A 17,523-nucleotide genomic window follows, 5' to 3' on the forward strand; every position below is an offset into this window, starting at 1 on the left:
CAGTGTGACACGCATGTTACGTGCATCAGTGGTATGCTTCTCCTGTATGGGTACCCTGTGACGTCAGGTAACAATACAATGTGCAGACCGAACAGTGTACCCCTGCTCTGTTCTCCCGGGAGCTGTAGGCCTTTTAGTGATTAGGCCTTCCCAGAGGGATTCCTGTCCCTTCTCTCAGGTGAAGGGAACCCAAGTTGTCTGGCTCTGTTCTCATTCTGCAATCAAGAAGGGAAGTCTGCATGTCCCTACAGCCTTGGACTTGTGATCCCTGGCTTCTGTCTTACAGCCCAATCTTAACACCATCCTGTTGAAGTTGTTCCCTGCATACCAGCTCATCTGGCTTCTTGGGGATACTGGCATTAGGTGAGATCCACCCAGCCTGGGGTCAAGGCCTTGGACGTCCATAATGTTCTGGATAACATGCAGTTTAACCACGAGGGGAACCCAGTAAGCTGCCAGCGACCACTGTGACAGAATCAGTACAAATTGGTTTATCAGATTAGGATCAGGTCCCTAGCGAGGGCCAGCGCGGATGGGACCAAAGCAGCTTTTGTTTTGGCTGCATGGGGCTGGCCTGCGCTTGTCGGCAGCTGGATCCGCAGACTGTGTGGGCAGTAGGAAAGGGAACAAACAGCCCTCTCTTTGTGGCATTCGGGCAGATTCTGCGCATCTTTGATCACCAGGCTAATTCGGCCCTTCCCTTTGCTTGTGCCTGGGCTCTTCCCCATCTGTTCTCTGATCCTGCTTTACCATCAGGCAACAGGGGCAGGATAATCATCATTACCATTTATTACAGCACCTACGCATGCTGCCAGGGCATTTCACATACATTATTTCATTTACTTCTCACACCAACCCTTTGAGGAAGGTATTATTAGTCCCATTTTATAGATGCAAAAACCCGAGGCGCTGAGATTTAAGTTACTTGTTTAAAATCACTCAGTTGCAGAGCTAGGATTTGAACCTAGGTCTGCCTGACTCTGGGGCCCATGGCCTCTACTCAGGGTTTCCAGAAGCAAAGAAAGTGGGGGACCCCTAAATTGTTTTACTTTCCTCCATCCCCCACTCCACCCCTGAGAACACCACGGATTAGGTCTGCCTGTTGCCAACTTCATACAGTGGAAACATCTGATATGTATTCTTTGGTGTCTGAGTTCTTTCATTTCCTCTGCTGCTTGTGAGATTTCTTTATGCGGTTGTGTGCTGGTTCATTCCTCTTGCTGTGTGGTATTCATGTATCAGGAACATCTTATTTTTGAAGACCTCTTGACTTGTGGTTAAAGTACTGCACTTGAATTGCTATACTGGGCAACTCCCAATGTTTATCCGGCTTGTCTGGGTGTCTCCGAGAGAGGCTTAATCTGCCCAGAAGGTACTTCCGCTTATGAAGGAGTTTTGCTAGCCTCATGGCTCCTTAATTGATTAAATACATGCAGAGGTGGGCTGTGCGCAATACCACCGACCCAGTCACCCCCTCGGCCGCCTCCCCACCCCCCGCTCCTCCCTTCTTCCTTGTCATATTGCCAAGAGGAAAACACCTGATGTTGTTTAAGTAGCTGCAGCTCTTTGTACCAGAAGTAGGACTGTTTCGAGATAAAGGCCGTTTGAGGTTTTCTCTGAGATGTCAGAGCACATCTGTCTACTAGAAAGTTCTAACATTGTCACTTCGTAGTTATGTGCTGTGCTGCTCAGTCACTTCAGTTGTGTCCAACTCTTTTCGACCTTATCATCTGTAGCCCGCCAGGCTCCTCTGTCCATGGGATTTTCCAGGCAAAAATACTGGAGTGGGTTGCCATGCCCTCCTCCAGGGGATCTTCCTGACCCAGGGATCGAACCCTGGTCTCTTGTGTCTCCTGCATTGGCAGGCAGATTCTTTACCACTGAGCCACCAGGGAAACCCTTATAGTCATGTGATCTTGGGCAAATCATCTAGCTTTCCTGAGCCTCAACTTCCTCATCTACATAATGGAAGAAATGGTGATCATGATGTTGGTTCTAAACAGCTACCCCATGGTAAATGAGAGTATACAAATGATATCGCATGCAAAAGGTTATTCCTGGCACCATGTAACTTAAGGACACTTCCTTTCCATTTTTGTGTCCTCCTATACAGGGTTCTTAGCGGCTCAGTGGTAAAGAATCCACCTGCCAATGCAGGAGATACAGGTTTGATCCCTGGGTTGAGAAGATCCCCTGGTTCAGAAATGGCAACCCGCTCCAGTATTCTTGCTTAGGAAACTCCATGGGTAGAGAGGCCTGGTGGGCTACAGTCCATGGGGTCACAAAAGAGTTGGACATGACTTAGTGACTAAAATAGCAACAAAAATACAGGGTTATTTGCAAGACAAACTTGGGAGAGTCAAAGGATAAGTCTGCTGGAGGATGGAAAAGTCTGAGTAGTGTCAGTCCCTGAATTAATAAGGATGGTTGGCTGTAGTTCAGATCTCAAGAGGCAAGAGAAGAATAAAGACAGGCCTGGGAGAAATTGATTGTGAGCCATTTAGACTGTGAGGTGCTGTGGGAATAAATACCACTCTAACACTTTCAGGCTATGTTGCACTTCTCCCTGCACTCAGAAAAAAAAAAAAAAAAACCCCATCTCTCTTTGCAATATTAACATCCTCCAAAGCATTCTGTTTGTTTTGGAGGAAAGAAGGTGGTGGAGAAGCTGTGAACCTCCATTGCATTGCAGCAAGGGCCACAGAGGAGCAGAAACTTGAAGAATGGATAGTAGCAGCCACCAAGAAGGAAGTCAGATTGTTCCTGGTGCTGATGGGAGAGGCAAAGTGGGTGAAATGGGAATTCTCATGGGTTATACATTCCATCCAAGTACATACTTAGGTACAAGCTTGACCACACCTTCCTCATTCCCATTCTTAGCTGATCTCACTCCAAAGTAAAAATGAAAGCAATTCACAATCATCCTATTATTTCCTTTGGCTTCTGGAGCAATGACAGGAACTTGTAGAAGGGTCAGTCATATGAAGGGGCCCTGACTCAGAATTCCTTGTATACTCATAAGTGTGTATGTCTCATGAGAAACGGTGGTGCTTCTACCCTACCTTGTTGGCTTGACTGCCTCAGAAACTGGTGCTGCTGACCTCAGAAGTTAATACTCTGCGTGAATGCTTGGGCAGGTAGGAGGGAGGGATCGAAGGAAGAGAACAAATGAGTCTCAGTGAACTGGGGCATGTCAGAAATTCAATAAGAACAAGTTGAGACAAGTGTTAAACCAGAATCCCCTGAGAGAAGAGATAGGTTGGTCCTTGTCAAAAAATGTCTGCAGGTTAGACCGCAGGAAGGGAAGAGAAAGAGGTAAGCTGTGTAGCTAGTAGGAGGGAGAAGTTCGAAAGGAATCGTCAGATTTGGTTAACAGAGCTGATTTGCAAAGCTTCCAATTTTACTTTTAGCCTAGGCTGGGAGTTCTGGGGAACTAATCTCCAGAGAGGTCAAAACCCACACTTACGCTTTTCATTTACTGATCCTGTGGCCTGGAGGCAATACTTACTGTTGTCTTATAAAAGAAGTATTTGATAAGTATGGGCCCTGTTAATTGAACGCAAATTTTGATTCCTTTTAAATTTTGCTTTGATGAAGTTCTTAATAGAGGGATTCTAATAGGACAATCTATAACATCTTCTAACAAATTCTAGTTATGAAGTTACTGTTAGAAATGTATGCACACAGAAACATACATGTTTGAATGGTACAGTTACCAGCCTCCTCTGTTATAAAAAGTTAACGCACACTTCTCCAAATACATCGCTGAGTCTGGACGGTACCCAGACCCCAGGCCATAAAATTTTGGCGCCACCTGGTGAGGAAAGTGGGTAACTGCCTCTGTATCTTCAAGTATGCGATCAACAGATAATTACTGTTTATAAAATCTTAGAACATCCTGGGAATATTCATCAACATGACATGAAAGTGACAGTGATGTTTCTAAAAGTTCTAATTATTATGATAATGATAATGGGTAGGCTTTAGGCTAGAAAGTAGCTTTCTTAGCTTGTCCGAATCATCCCCGTAATGATGGCCTCTGAGAGGAGGGAAGGTAAGACCCAGCCGGGAAAGAAAGAAAGAAAGGGAAAGAAAGGCTCGCAGTGGTGTGATGAGGCACTTGTCTTACTTTCAGGCTTCAGTTCAAGACACACAAAAGAGCAGAAACCAAATTATCTATGAGGTGCTGGCTGGGAAGAAGGAAAGACCATTATTTGCAAGTGTCTGTTGATAATATCTGGGGAGAGAGGCTTCACCCGGCTTTCACCTCCTTACTGCGAAGCTGCCGTCTCTGGACCGAGTCTCTGAAGCAAGCCTGAGGACATACTAAGCCAATGTGGCAGTATGGTTTCTTTTCCTTTTCTTTCTTTCTGCCACTCCTCCTCCTTCTTTCTTTCTAAATAATTCTTGGAAAGTGCTATTCGTGAGACCAAAGTTAAGAGCTGTGCTCATTATCTTGGGTGCTTAAATTAAAAATTAAAAAATTCCTGTATGTTTTTGACAGGCACTGAGGGTTACTGGAAGGGATGTTTAGATCCAGACTGACCTAGTTAGTGGACTTTAGGACCAGAAACTAAAAGTCGCTTGCTCCTTGGAAGAAAAGTTATGACCAACCTAGACAGCATGTTAAAAAGCAGAGACATTACTTTGCCAACAAAGGTCCATCTACTCCAAGCTATGGTTTTTCCAATAGTCATGTATGGATGTGAGATTTGGACTATAAGGAAAGCTGAGTGCCGAAGAACTGATGTTTTTGAACTGTGGTGTTGGAGGAGACTCTTGAGAGTCCCTTGGACAGCAAGGAGATCCAACCACTCAATCCTAAAGGAAATCAGTCCTGAGTGTTCATTGGAGGGACTGATGTTGAAGCTGAAACTCCAATACTTTGGCCAGCTGATCCGAAGAAGTGACTCATTTGAAAAGACCTTGATATTGGGAAAGATTGAAAGCAGGAGGAGAAGAGGATGACAGAGGCTGAGATGGTTGGATGGCATCACCGACTCAATGGACATGAGGTTGAGTAAACTCCAGGAGTTGGAGATGGACAGGGAGGCCTGGCGTGCCGCAGTCCATGGGGTTGCAGAGTCTGACACGACTGAGTGACTGAACTGAACTGAGGTCCAGGTTGACTTAGAGTAGAATTTTGGCATTCTGCCTCCCAGGTGTAAGGTACGGAGGCGTACGTGTGCATTTTTCTTAACCTCTCTAAGACGCAGTTTCTTTACATGCGTATGGTTCCTTTACCTTCTAGGGAACCTCTCTGTGTGTTCTTTTATTTTTTCGGGTGGTGCCCCCAAGTGGAAGGCAGTTCCCTTTAGCCCTAAGGTGGAGACAGAAGCAAACAGCCATAGAATACAGGATATTGATGTTGACAGGAATAATATGGGGAAAGAGTGGCCTTTGCGTTGGGCCTGGCAGTGTGACTTCAATAGGGCACTTTGTTCATTCACTCAATAGCAGTTTATGGAGCTTCTGTAACGAGCAAGACATCATTTTCGGTGCTGGGGATCCACCTGTAAACAAGGAAACAGAAATAACCAACTCTGCCCTGCCCTCACTGAGCTCACATTCTAGGGGGAGAAGCCATATTGCACACATATAATGAACTATGTATGTTTTTTAGATAGTAAGAAACTTTGGGAGAAAAATTAAAACAGGGTAAGGGGAGTTGACTCACTGGAAAAGAGTCTGATGCTAGGAGGGATTGGGGGTGGGAGGAGAAGGGGACGACAGAGAATGACATGGCTGGATGGCATCACTGACTCGATGGACATGAGTTTGAGTGAACTCCGGGAGTTGGTGATGGACAGGGAGGCCTGGCGTGCTGTGATTCATGGGGTCGCAGAGTCGGACACGACTGAGCAACTGAACTGAACTGAAGGGGATAGGTGTTATACCAGAAAGTCTTGATTTCATACTGATAAGTGAGTTTGGGACAGAGAATTGAAAAAGAGAAGGGAATGTACCAGATAGATCCAGGTGGGAAGTAAAGGCAACTCACACAAAATAGTGTTGCTGCAAATGGCATTATTTAGCTCTTTTTCACGGCTGAATAATACTCCATTGTATCTATGTGCCACATTTTCTTAATCCATTTCTCTGTTGATGGACATTTAGGTTGTTTCTGTGTCTTGGCTATTGTGAATAGTGCTGCTACGAACATGGATGTGTGCTCAGTCAATTCCGTCATGTCCGACTCTTTGCAACCCTATGGACTGTAGCCCTCCAGGCTTCTCTGTCCATAGAATTCTCTAGGCAAGAATATTGGAGTGGTTTGCCATCCCTTTTTCCAGGAGATCTTCCCAACCCAGGGATTGAACTCACATCTCTTACGTCTCCTTTATTGGCAGGTGTGTTCTTTACCACTAGCGCCACCTGGGAAGCCCAGATCATATGGTAGCTCTATTTTTAGTTTTTAAAGAAACCTTCATACTATTCTCCATAATTGTTGTACTGATTTGCATTCTCACCATCAGTATGGGAGGGTTCCCTTTAAGGGGGATAAACGCTGTGGCTCATCTTTTCAAGGAGTCACTCTGGGCAGTGTGCAGAGAATAGATAGGTGTGTGGTTCAGGAGGAGGGCCAAAGGCAGAATCAGTGTCAAGTTAGGAGGCTTGATCTTAGTCCTAGTAAGAGATGGGAGGGCTTGAGGCAGGGTGTTGATGGGTTGTGCGGGTGCTGGGGAGAGTCAGTGTGTAGCAAGGGTGTTTCAGGTCCAGGCAGGCAGCAGCTGGATAAGGGTACAGTATGGGAAAATGGTGCTCTGTCCAGGAAATGGCCCGCGATGCGTTGTGTTGGGCTGGGCTGGGGTGAGGAGCGAGAAACAGGAGACAAGCTCAGGAAGGCAGGATGGTGTTGGCTTGGTGAACAGCTTATAGAGTTTGAACTTTCTTCTCTGTATAATCTGGAAGCAGCAAAGTTCTGTACATAAGAGCCATGTGATCAGACAGGGTTTTGAGCTCTGGTGGCTAATGGAGGTAAGGCTACAGAGGGAGCAGAGAATTAGAGACAACTGTCCTGGGAAGAATAAGGTTCAGACTTAGGCGGTGAGTGGAAAGGATGTAGGAGTGATGTTTCACCAGGGGAGCAACAGCAAAGTGAGGAAGTTTACCAACTGATACATGGTTGACCCTCGGACAACACGGGGGTTAGGAGGCACTAACCCACCGTGCACTCAGAGAGTCCAAATGTAACTTTAAAACTGGAGCTACATACCTGCGAGTCTGCACCTGAGAATTCAACCAGCCTCAGACGGTGTAGTACGGTGAAAGGGAAAGTTGCTCAGTTGTGTCGGACTCTTTGCGACTGTAGTACATATTCATTGCAAAAAAGAAATCAACATGTAAGTGCATCTGGGCAGTTCAAACTCGGGTTCTTTAAGGGTCGACTGTATAATCATTGATAGGGGCATATTTTTGATTAAAAAAAAAAAACGTATCTCAGTGTGGAAGTAGGTGTGCTAGAATGAATGCCTGCTCTTCTCCTCCTTCTCCCTCCCCCCATTCCAGGTTAAATGCTTTAGAGAGAATGCTGATGCATCAGTGTGATATTGTAATTTAATAAGGAATATATATTTGGTCTTTGTCCCTGCTTCTGGCAAGCTTCTAAAACTCTTGGAATTTCTTACGCAGAGGATGATTTAAATGTCTTTTGTTATGTTAATGAGACAGTTGTTGAAAAGCCCCTAGGGTAGTCTCATGGTGGGGGAGGGGGTGGTTGCCCGGAGAACCCATCTAGTGATTAGAAGGTTGGAATTTAAGGTCCCACCCCAATCTCTGGGGAGAAGGGAGGGGTTGGTCATTGGATCAGTCATTGATAGCCCACAATTTAATCAATCATGACCATATAGTCAGTTTAGTAGCTCAGTCGCGTCCGACTCTTTGCAACCCCGTGGACTGCAGCATGTCAGGCCTCCCTGTCCATCACCAACTCCCACAGTTTACTCAAACTCATGTCCATTGAGTCCGTGATGCCAACCAACCATCTCATCCTCTGTTGTCCCCTTCTCCTCCCGCCTTCAGTCTTTCCCAGTATTAGGGTCTTTTCAAATGAGTCAGTTCTTCACATCAGGGGGCCAAAGCATTGGAGCTTCTGCTTCAACATCAGTCCTTCCAATGAATATTCAGGAATGATTTCCTTTAGGATGGACTGGTTAGATCTCCTTGCAGTCCAAGGGACTCTCAAGAGTCTTCTTCAACACCACAGTTCAAAAGAATCAGTTTTTTGGTGCTCAGCTTTCTTTATAATCCAACTCTCACATCCATACATGACTACTGGAAAAACCATAGCTTTGACTAGATGGACCTTTGTTGGCAAAGTAATGTTTTTGCTTTTTAATATGCTGTCTAGGGTGGTCATAACTTTTCTTCCAAGGAACAAGCATCTTTTAATTTCATGGTTGCAGTCACCATCTGTAGTGATTTTGGAGCCCCCCAAAATAAAGTCTGTCACTGTTTCCACTGTTTCCCCATCTATTTGCCATGAAGTGATGGTACCGGATGCCATGATCCTAGTTTTCTGAATGTTGGGTTTTAAGCCAACTTTTTCATCTCCTCTTTCACTTTCATCAAGAGGCTCTTTAGTTCTTTTCTCTGTGCCATACAAATGGTGTTATCTGCATATTTGAGGTTATTGATATTTCTCCCAGCAATCTTGATTCCAGCTTGTGCTTCATCTAGTCCAGCATTTCTCATGATGTACACTGCATGTAAGTTAAATAAGCAGGGTGACAATATACAGCCTTGACATACTCCTTTCCCTATTTGGAACCAGTCTGTTTTTCCACGTCCAGTTCTCACTGTTGCTTCCTGACCTGCATACAGGTTTCTCAAGAGGCAGGTCAGGTGGTCTGGTATTCCCATCTCTTTCAGAATTTTCCACAGTTTGTTGTGATCTACACAGTCAAAGGCTTTGGCATAGTCAATAAAGCAGAAATAGATGCTTTTCTGGAACTCTCTTGCTTTTTCCATGATCCAACGGATGTTGGCAATTTGATCTCTGGTTCCTCTGCCTTTTCTAAATTCATCTTGAACACCTGGAAGTTCATGGTTCATGTACTGTTAAAGCTTGGCTTGGAGAATTTTGAGCGTTACTTTACTAGCATGTGAGATGAGTGCAACTGTGTGGTAGTTTGAGCATTCTTTGGCATTGCCTTTCTTTGGGATTGGAATGAAAACTGACCTTTTCCAATCCTGTAGCCACTGCTGAGTTTTCCAAATTTGCTGGCATATTTAGTGCAGCACTTTCACCACCTCATCTTTGAAGATTTGAAATAGCTCAACTGGAATTCCATCGCCTCCACTAGCTTTGTTTGTAGTGATGCTTTCTAAGGCCTACTTGACTTTGCATTCCAGGATGTCTGGCTCTAGGTGAGTTATAACCCCATTATGATTATCTGGGTCATGAAGATCTTTTTTGTATATTCTTCTGTGTATTCTTGCCACCTCTTCTTAATATCTTCTGCTTCTGTTAGGTCCATGTCTGTCCTTTATCGAGCCTATGTTATGTGTGTGCTAAGTTGTTTCAGTTGTGTCTGACTCTCTGCAACTCCACGGACTGCAACCCCCCAGGCTCCTGTAATCATGGGATCCTCCAGGCAAGAATACTGGAGTGGGTTGCCATTTCCTTCTCTAGGGGATCTTCCTGACCTAGATTCAAGCCTGCGTCTCTTACACCTCCTGCATTTTCAGGCAAGTTCTTTACCATTAGCTCCACTTGGACTATAATGAAGGCTGAGGGCTGAAGAGTCGATGCTTTTGAACTGTGGTGTTGGAGAAGACTCTTGAGAGTCCCTTGGACTGTAAGGAGATCAAACCAGTCAATCCTAAAGGAAATCAATCTGGAATATTCATTGTAAGGACTGATGCTGAAGCTGAAGTTCCAATACTTTGGCCACCTGATGCAAAGAACTGACACATCTGACAAGCCCCTGATGCTGGGAAAGATTGAAGGCAGGAGGAGAAGGGGACAACAGAGGATGAGATGGTTGGATGGCATCACTGACTCAACGGACATGAATCTGAACGTGTTCTGGGAGATGGTGAAGGACAAGGAGGCCTGGCGTGCTGCAGTCCGTGGGGTCGCCAAGGGCTGGACACGACTGAGCGATGGAACAACAACAAACGCAACCTGGGAGGGCGGAGTAGGTCAGGAAGCCTCCGTGAGAACCCAAAGGAGGGGTCTGGAGAGCTTCTGAGCCGGTGATCACGTGGAGATTCTGGGACTGGTGCCTGGAGCAGTAATGGAAATGCTGATTTCTGTTCTTGAATTGTATCGTTTTATAATAAACCAGGAAACTAATTAATAAATTCTTTCCCTGAGTCTCTGAGCCGTTCTAGCAAATTAATCCAACCTGAGGAGGGGGCTGTGGAAGCCTCTGCTCTATAGACCTACCATGGGTGTTTGAAGTGGTGGGGGAGTGAGGGCTGGGGTCTGGAGGGAATGAGCCCTTTCCCTGTGGAATCTGATGCTGGCCCTGGCTAGACAGTGTCCGCATTCAGCTGAACTGTAGGACATTCAGCCAGAGTTGAGGAGTCGCTTGGTGGCGTGGGAAAACACACATAGGAATCGGGTTCAGAACCATAGCTGGACCCAGAGTCATTAACTGGGATTTTGTTCGGCTGAGTGGGGTATGCTAGCGGGACAAAATAAAAAAAAATGGGACTGGCAGTGGCAAGGGGAGCCAGAGAAGCCTTGGGAAAAGGTGGCTTGAGAGAGAACAAAAGAGCAAGCAGAGATGAGGCAGGCACCTTCTGTTACCCTTCCGTGTCAGTCCCAACAAGGTTTCTCTTCTCTGGTGTCTCTTGAGCTGATAAAATGAGGCCAAGTTTGGTTCCGAAGCAAAAGAAAGTTTAGTTTCTGATCAAAAATGGAAAGATGTGAGTTCTCCTTTAGGGTACACACGCTCCCCTAACAGACTGGTGGGTGGGGCTGCTTTATATGGGTTTCCTCAGAGGGAAGGGAGGGAAGCGGGCAGAGTTCTCCTCCTTCCAGTGTAGTGGTACTGCTCAGGGCTCCAGATGTCAGTGCTCCGAGCAGCCTCTCTGCACACGCCCCCTAGCCTCCATCTTGGATTGCTGTGCTGTGAGCAGCCTCTCTGCACACGACCTCCAGCCTCCATCTTGGATTGCACTGCCGTGAGCAGACTCTGAACCTGGGCCCCAGCCTCCATCTTGGATTGCCATGCTGTTAATAGCCTCTCTGCACACGGCCCCCAGCCTCCATCTTGGGTTGCAGTGCCGTGAGCAGACTCTGCACACGGCCCCCAGCCACCATCTTGGACTGCTGTGCTATGAATAGCATCTCTGCACATGGCCCCCAGCCTCCAGCTTGGATTGCAGTGTCCTGAGCAGATTCTGTACACGGGCCCCAGCCGCCATCTTGGACTTTGAAACCACCTAGCTGAGGTGTTGGCATAGGCATTCCGCAGGAGGAACTCTGGTCTGAAGAGCCAGGTGCAAGGCCTCTGCACTTGGCCCCCTGTGAGCACGTGAAACCAGACTAGCACAAAGGGGAATGAAAAGGTTAGGTTTTATCTTATTACGCAGAGTCTATTTGTTTCCCCTGTGAATTGTTAATGGGCTGTGCCAGTGACCCTTCCGGGGCAGAACACTGGTTAAAAACGGCCCAGATACTTCAAGGGGGCATTTGTAAGGCTGTGCAGTGAGCTGTGGTGGGGATTGCAGCCGCCTCCTCTGTCTCCCCAGAGAGGCTCTGCAGAAGTAAAGTTGTCTTATGGGGCTCTGGATTCAGACCTCAGTTTTCTCAGAGGAGAGGGTGCCAAGGGCAGGTGCCGAGGAGCATACCTGCCTTTTGTTTGCTCTGCTGCCAGGATCCTGGTAGGAGAATGAAGCGGATGGATATTGCAACCACATGCTGGTATTTTCTCTAATGTATCCTGTTCCTGCTTCTGCTCTGCTATGAGGCCGTGGATCTACGTCCCTCAGCCGTCCAGCTGGGCTGAAAACAAATGTTAGTCTTCCTGCTCCTTTGTCCTCCAGCGTGCTTCCTCGGGCTGGCTTCTCCGCAGTCTCCCTGTAGGTCTGGCCTTCTGCCTAAAGCAGCGATTTGTCCTGGGAGGCACCACAGTTTACTCAGTGCTTTACTTGCCTTTGCTTCCTGGTGAGGATTTGTTTTTGCTCCCTCTTCCTTCGTTACCTTTCCAGATTGAAATACATGCCTCACTGCCGTTTTGCGATTCTCAGACTTAGAAAGAAAGTCAATGGGAAAATAGGAAAATGGCATTAGCCTGTTATTATTGTAATTACCATTCCCTTGAGGAAGCATCTAATTGTCTTAACTGGCCTGTGGTGAAAACAGTGAACAGGCATAGTTTTTATACAGAAATGCCCTTGGTTCTTGGGCTTCCCCGGTGTCTCAGATGGTAAAGAATCTGCCTGCAGTGGGGCGATCCGGATTTGATCCCTGGGTTGGGAAGATCCCAGGGAGAAGGGAATGGCTACCCAATCCAGGATTCTTGCCTAGAAAATTCCATGGACAGAGGAGACTGGTGGGCTGCAGTCCATGGGGTTGCAAACAATTCGGACATGACTGAGTGAGTTTCACTTTTTTCTTTGAACATTAAGGGTTTGATACCAAGAACCATGGACACTCATATACAGTGGAAGTGACCAAATGTCTTTATTTTGGGGGGTTGATCCTGACTTCTTTTTGTCTTTAACTCCCCCATCTTTTACTCTGAGACTCTAGGTCTGTCTCTTGAATTCTCTTGGCTTCAAGTAGGGATAATGAGATCTTATCAGAAGTCAGGGGCTTCCCATTTGGTGCTAGTGGTAAAGAACCCACCTGCTGATGCAGGAGAGATAAGAGACCAATATTTGATCCCCGGGCCAGGAAGATCTCCTGGAGGAGGGCATGGCAACCCACTCCAGTACTCTTTGCCTGGAGAATCCCATGGACAGAGGAGACTGGCAGGCTACAGTCCATGGGGTCATAAAAAGTCAGACACAACTGAAACGACAGCGTGCATGCACCTGATGTCAGCCGCAGAACTGCGTGATCTCTGAAGGCCCTTCAGTACTAAAATCCACAATTCTATGAATACTCTTTATTCAAAGGTCCCCAAAACAAAGTCCAGCAGAATTTCAGAATTTCCACTCTCCAAAGAAGCCTTATGAGAATAGAAAACAGTGTTAAAGAAATGAGATAACATATCCGAATGTTACCGTTGTTTAGTCACTCAGTCGTGTCTGACTCTTTGTGACCCCACGAACTGTAGCCACCATGCATCTCTGTCCATGGGATTTCCCAGGCAAGAATACTGGGGAGGGTTGTCATTTCCTCTTCCAGGGGATCTTTCCAACCCAGGGATCCAACCCTCATCTCCTGCATTGCTGGGTGGGTTCTTTACCACTGAGCCACCAGAGAAGCCCATACATCAGAATACAGGTCTCAAAAATATGCATCGCTGCGTTGGACAGCTGCAGTGCGGGCTTCATAGCTCTTTACCAGGTGCCCCTGGGACAGAAGTGTTATATGAACCAGGACTTGTTAACCACTTCATATATGTTGCCATTTAATGTTTTGATGAAACTTGTGTGGTGTGCACATTTAGAAATGAGGAAGCTGGAATCCAGGAAATTAACTAACTCAAGCTAAGTAATGGTAAAGATGACCTTCAAACTCAGTTGATCTGACATCAGTGCTCACACTGTAAATCACATTTAATACTTGTCTCTCTGTGTAGACACCAGGAATCTTATTTATGGGAAGAGTCTGTTAGTGATGGCTAGGTTCTGGGAACTTGTGCATAAAAAATTAAGAATCCATAAAGAATGTCACCTAACCGGATGCTTGGAAGTCAGAGGGGTTTGGAGAGAGTGGAGGTGTGTGAGCTCTTGTAGCACTCTGGTCTTGCCATCAGAAAAGCTTTCTCAGGTGTTCTGGTCCTGAGCTACCTGTTTAAAGCATGTCTAAGGTTGAAGGTTGAAGTTAAGAGCGTGCTCCTTGGAGGCAGGACTGTTCCTCTGGGAACTGCAGGGTGTGGTGGTGAGGTGAGGACACGGTCAGGCAGAGCAGCGGCCGGATGGACGGCAGCAGCAGGGAGCCTGACAGCTGTCGGGGCAGAACCCTGCACAGCTGTCTGGGGGCGTGGAGGCCCTCGGGGCTGGGCATGGAGATCCACAGAGCAGGCTGGCAGGGCACACAGAGCCTAGTGCCATTGCGATGTGTCATCTGTGATCCAGGCTGCTAGGACTTGGGGAAATGACTGTTACCTTGCATGCAGATGGATCTGTTATGTTTAGAACATCTTCCTCCCAACGGGCTGTCTAAATGTACCCTTCTACTGCTGTAGCTGCCTTTCCACAAGGTGAGGTCCAAGTTTTCCGTTGTGTTTAGGGTAGACAGTGAGCCCAGTGAACTTTAGAGAGGGGGCCCTTTGTGCTGACCATAACCACCGAGCATTATGACTTAGTCCCGTGGCACTGGAGGGACTGATGTTGAGGCTGAAACTCCAATACTTTGGCCACCTGAAGTGAAGAACCGACTCATTTGAAAAGACCCTGATGTTGGGAAAGATTGAAGGTGGGAGGAGAAGGGGATGACAGAGGATGAGATGGTTGGATGTCATCTCTGACTCAATGGACATGCATTTGAGTAAACTCTGGGAGTTGGTGATGGACAGGGAGGCCTGGTGTGCTGCAGTCCATGGGGTCGCAAAGAGTCAGCCACTGAGTGACTGAACTGAACTGGACTGAGCTGTGAGATCAGGTACGCACTTTCCTCCTCAGAGGACACTGAGCCCTTGACCCTGTGGTGATGGCAGAAGGCCCAGGGGTTCATTGCAACCCTTCTCTGATGCTCTTGCCCCCTTCCTGTTGTGCGACTGGGGTCTTCTGATGCTTCATTGAGTCTTGGTCTGCAGCAGAGGGAGGGAGCCCCGTTTGGCTCCATCCTTTCTGGATGGCTGCATGAAGTTGGCCTTACTGTCTGGTGTAGAAAGCCACAAAGCCAGGAGGCCTGTGTCAGGGCCTCCTTTGTAACTGATGGTGCTCATGCAGTGATGCTCCCTGGAGGGGAAGCCTTTGGATTGGAACACCCATTTCCCACTGGTATTGGGCTCAGTGGAGGGCTTCTCCTGGGCTAGGGGTGGATCCCAGGACAAATGTCTTCTCCAGTCTTCCGTGCAAGATGCAGGTATCTAGATGTGGCCAACTGTTGCCAAGGGACCCACAGAGCATTCAGATTTCCTGGCACAGGTGAAGTTCCTCTGCACAAGAGGCTGGCTCCTGGGGTGGTGGCCCAGCTGTGCCGAGGCTACTCCTGCCTTTGGCCTCCCTGAAGTTCAGGTCAAGTACATGGGGCTGACAACACTGGGAACTCAAGCATGGCTTTTTCCCCAGCAACTCTTTACAAAATTTTAATTTTAGCAATTTTAAATTATGAAATGGACTCCTGCATACACTCTCTGGAGACTTTTAAGCTTTACAAAGTGGAAATCTACCTTGACTACCATTCCTGATTCCATCTCCTCATCATCAGTTGATTTTATGGACCTTCAGAGGTTTCCTCCATGCATTTTTTCTCTGTATATGCATATGTCATCCCACACAGTGTGGTTGTAATTGGTATCAGCTGTACATGCTGTGTAAACTTCTTTGAAACACTTTCTTCACTCAACTATCTTAGCAGTTTTTCCAATCAGTATATGTGTGTTTAGTCGCTGAGTCATGTCCAACTCTTTGCAACCCCGTGGACTGTAGCATGCCAGCCTTCCCTGTCCTTGATTATCTCCCAGCGTTTGCTCAAATTCATGTCCACTGAGTCAATGATGCTAACCATCTCATTCTCTGCCACTGTCTTCTCCTTTTGGCTTGAATCTTTCCCAGAATCAGGGTCTTTTCGATTGAATTGGCTTTTCACATCAAGTGGCCAAAATATTGAATCTTCAGCTTCAGCATCTTCCACCTTCCAGTGAATATTCAGGGTTGATTTACTTTAAGATTGACTGGCTTGATCTCCTTGCTGTCCAAGGGACTCTCAAAAGTCTTCTCTAGTGCCACAGTTTGAAAGCATCAGATATTTGGTGCTCAACCTTCTTTATTGTCCAGGAGGAGATGGTAAAGGACAGGGAAGCCTGGCGTGCAGCAGTCCAGGGGTTGCAAAGAGTCAGACATGACTGAGCAACTGAACAATAACAACACATCCATACATGACAACTGGAAAAACCATAGCTTCAACTATATGAAACTTTGTTGATAAAGTGATGTCTCTTCTTTTTAATACACTGTCTAATTTTTTCATAGTTTTCCTTCCAAGGAGCAATCGTCTTTTGATTTCATGGCTGCAATCACCATCTGCAGTGACTTTGGAACCCAAGAAAAGAAAATCTGTCATTGCTTCCACTTTTTCCCCTTCTATTTGCCATGAAGTGATGGGACCAGATGCCACGATCTTAGTTTTTTGAATGTTGAGTCTCAAGCCAGCCTTTTCACTCTCTTTTACCGTCATCGAGAGACTCTTTAGTTCCTCTTCACTCTCTGCCATTAGAGTGGTAATTATCTTAACTATTGCAGAGTATTTCATAATATGTCATATTAAGGATACTCTGGACCAATGCCCACTTTTTATGAAAATATTGGAGAATACCTCCATACTGTCCTGAAATGAAATTCATAAATAATATGTTTATAATATATGATTAAAAATCAATATAATGTTCCAACTGTAATAAAAGGATACAAAGAAAAACAATGTATAATAAATTAACATATACTTTGATATACAAATGACTGGGCACACTGAAGCAGATGACATCATCAAGTAGACAGATGCTGTACCTCTTTATAGATTCAAGTGAGTGCTACAGTCCCCAGTGCAGACAGATTTGGGTGTGATTTGATGCTAAATTAAACACCCTGGATGACATTGCCAATGACTTCATGATTTTTCTGAGATGATGAACAACTCATGGTAAAGATTCAAACTAAACAAAGTTCCAATGTGTCTCAGTTTATTTGGTGGTTCCATTCTTAGAAATCATCATATATTAAAATTGTGCAAAAATTGGTTTGTGTTTATGTGTAGTGGAGTTAAGTTTTTGGGTCAGATGTTTTTCACCAACAAGACTGTGGCAGAACACCCAGAATCCTTGATGGATGTGGAAAATTCTTCATTGCATGAGACACGTTGTGGCCCCCAACCAATCTGTCCCAATAGTAACCCCAAAGATCGTGACAGTCAACACCTGCATAAATTTCCTAAACATCTCCTGGAGGGATGGTACTGAGAACCAGTCATTTAATGGAGACATTTATGCTTTTATTTTTGCCTCTAGGTTTTTGCTATTATAAACAAAGTAGTAAAGAGCCTCCTTATATTTTCAGTCTTGTGCACATGTCAGAACAGGTTTTCCCAGAAAGATAAATCCCCTAGTCACTTCAACTGAGGGGCCCTCACAGGTTGGCTGGGGTGTGACGTGTGACTTCTCTGCAGGATGGTTTTCTGTTCCACCTTTTCTCCTTCCCAGGGAACCCGCAGCCTGGGTCAGAGCTAGTTCTTGT

This window comes from Moschus berezovskii, chromosome 3 (genome assembly GCF_049115385.1).
Source record: "Moschus berezovskii isolate FMDL1 chromosome 3, NW_MosBer_1.0, whole genome shotgun sequence".
Classification (NCBI taxonomy): Eukaryota; Metazoa; Chordata; class Mammalia; order Artiodactyla; family Moschidae; genus Moschus; species Moschus berezovskii.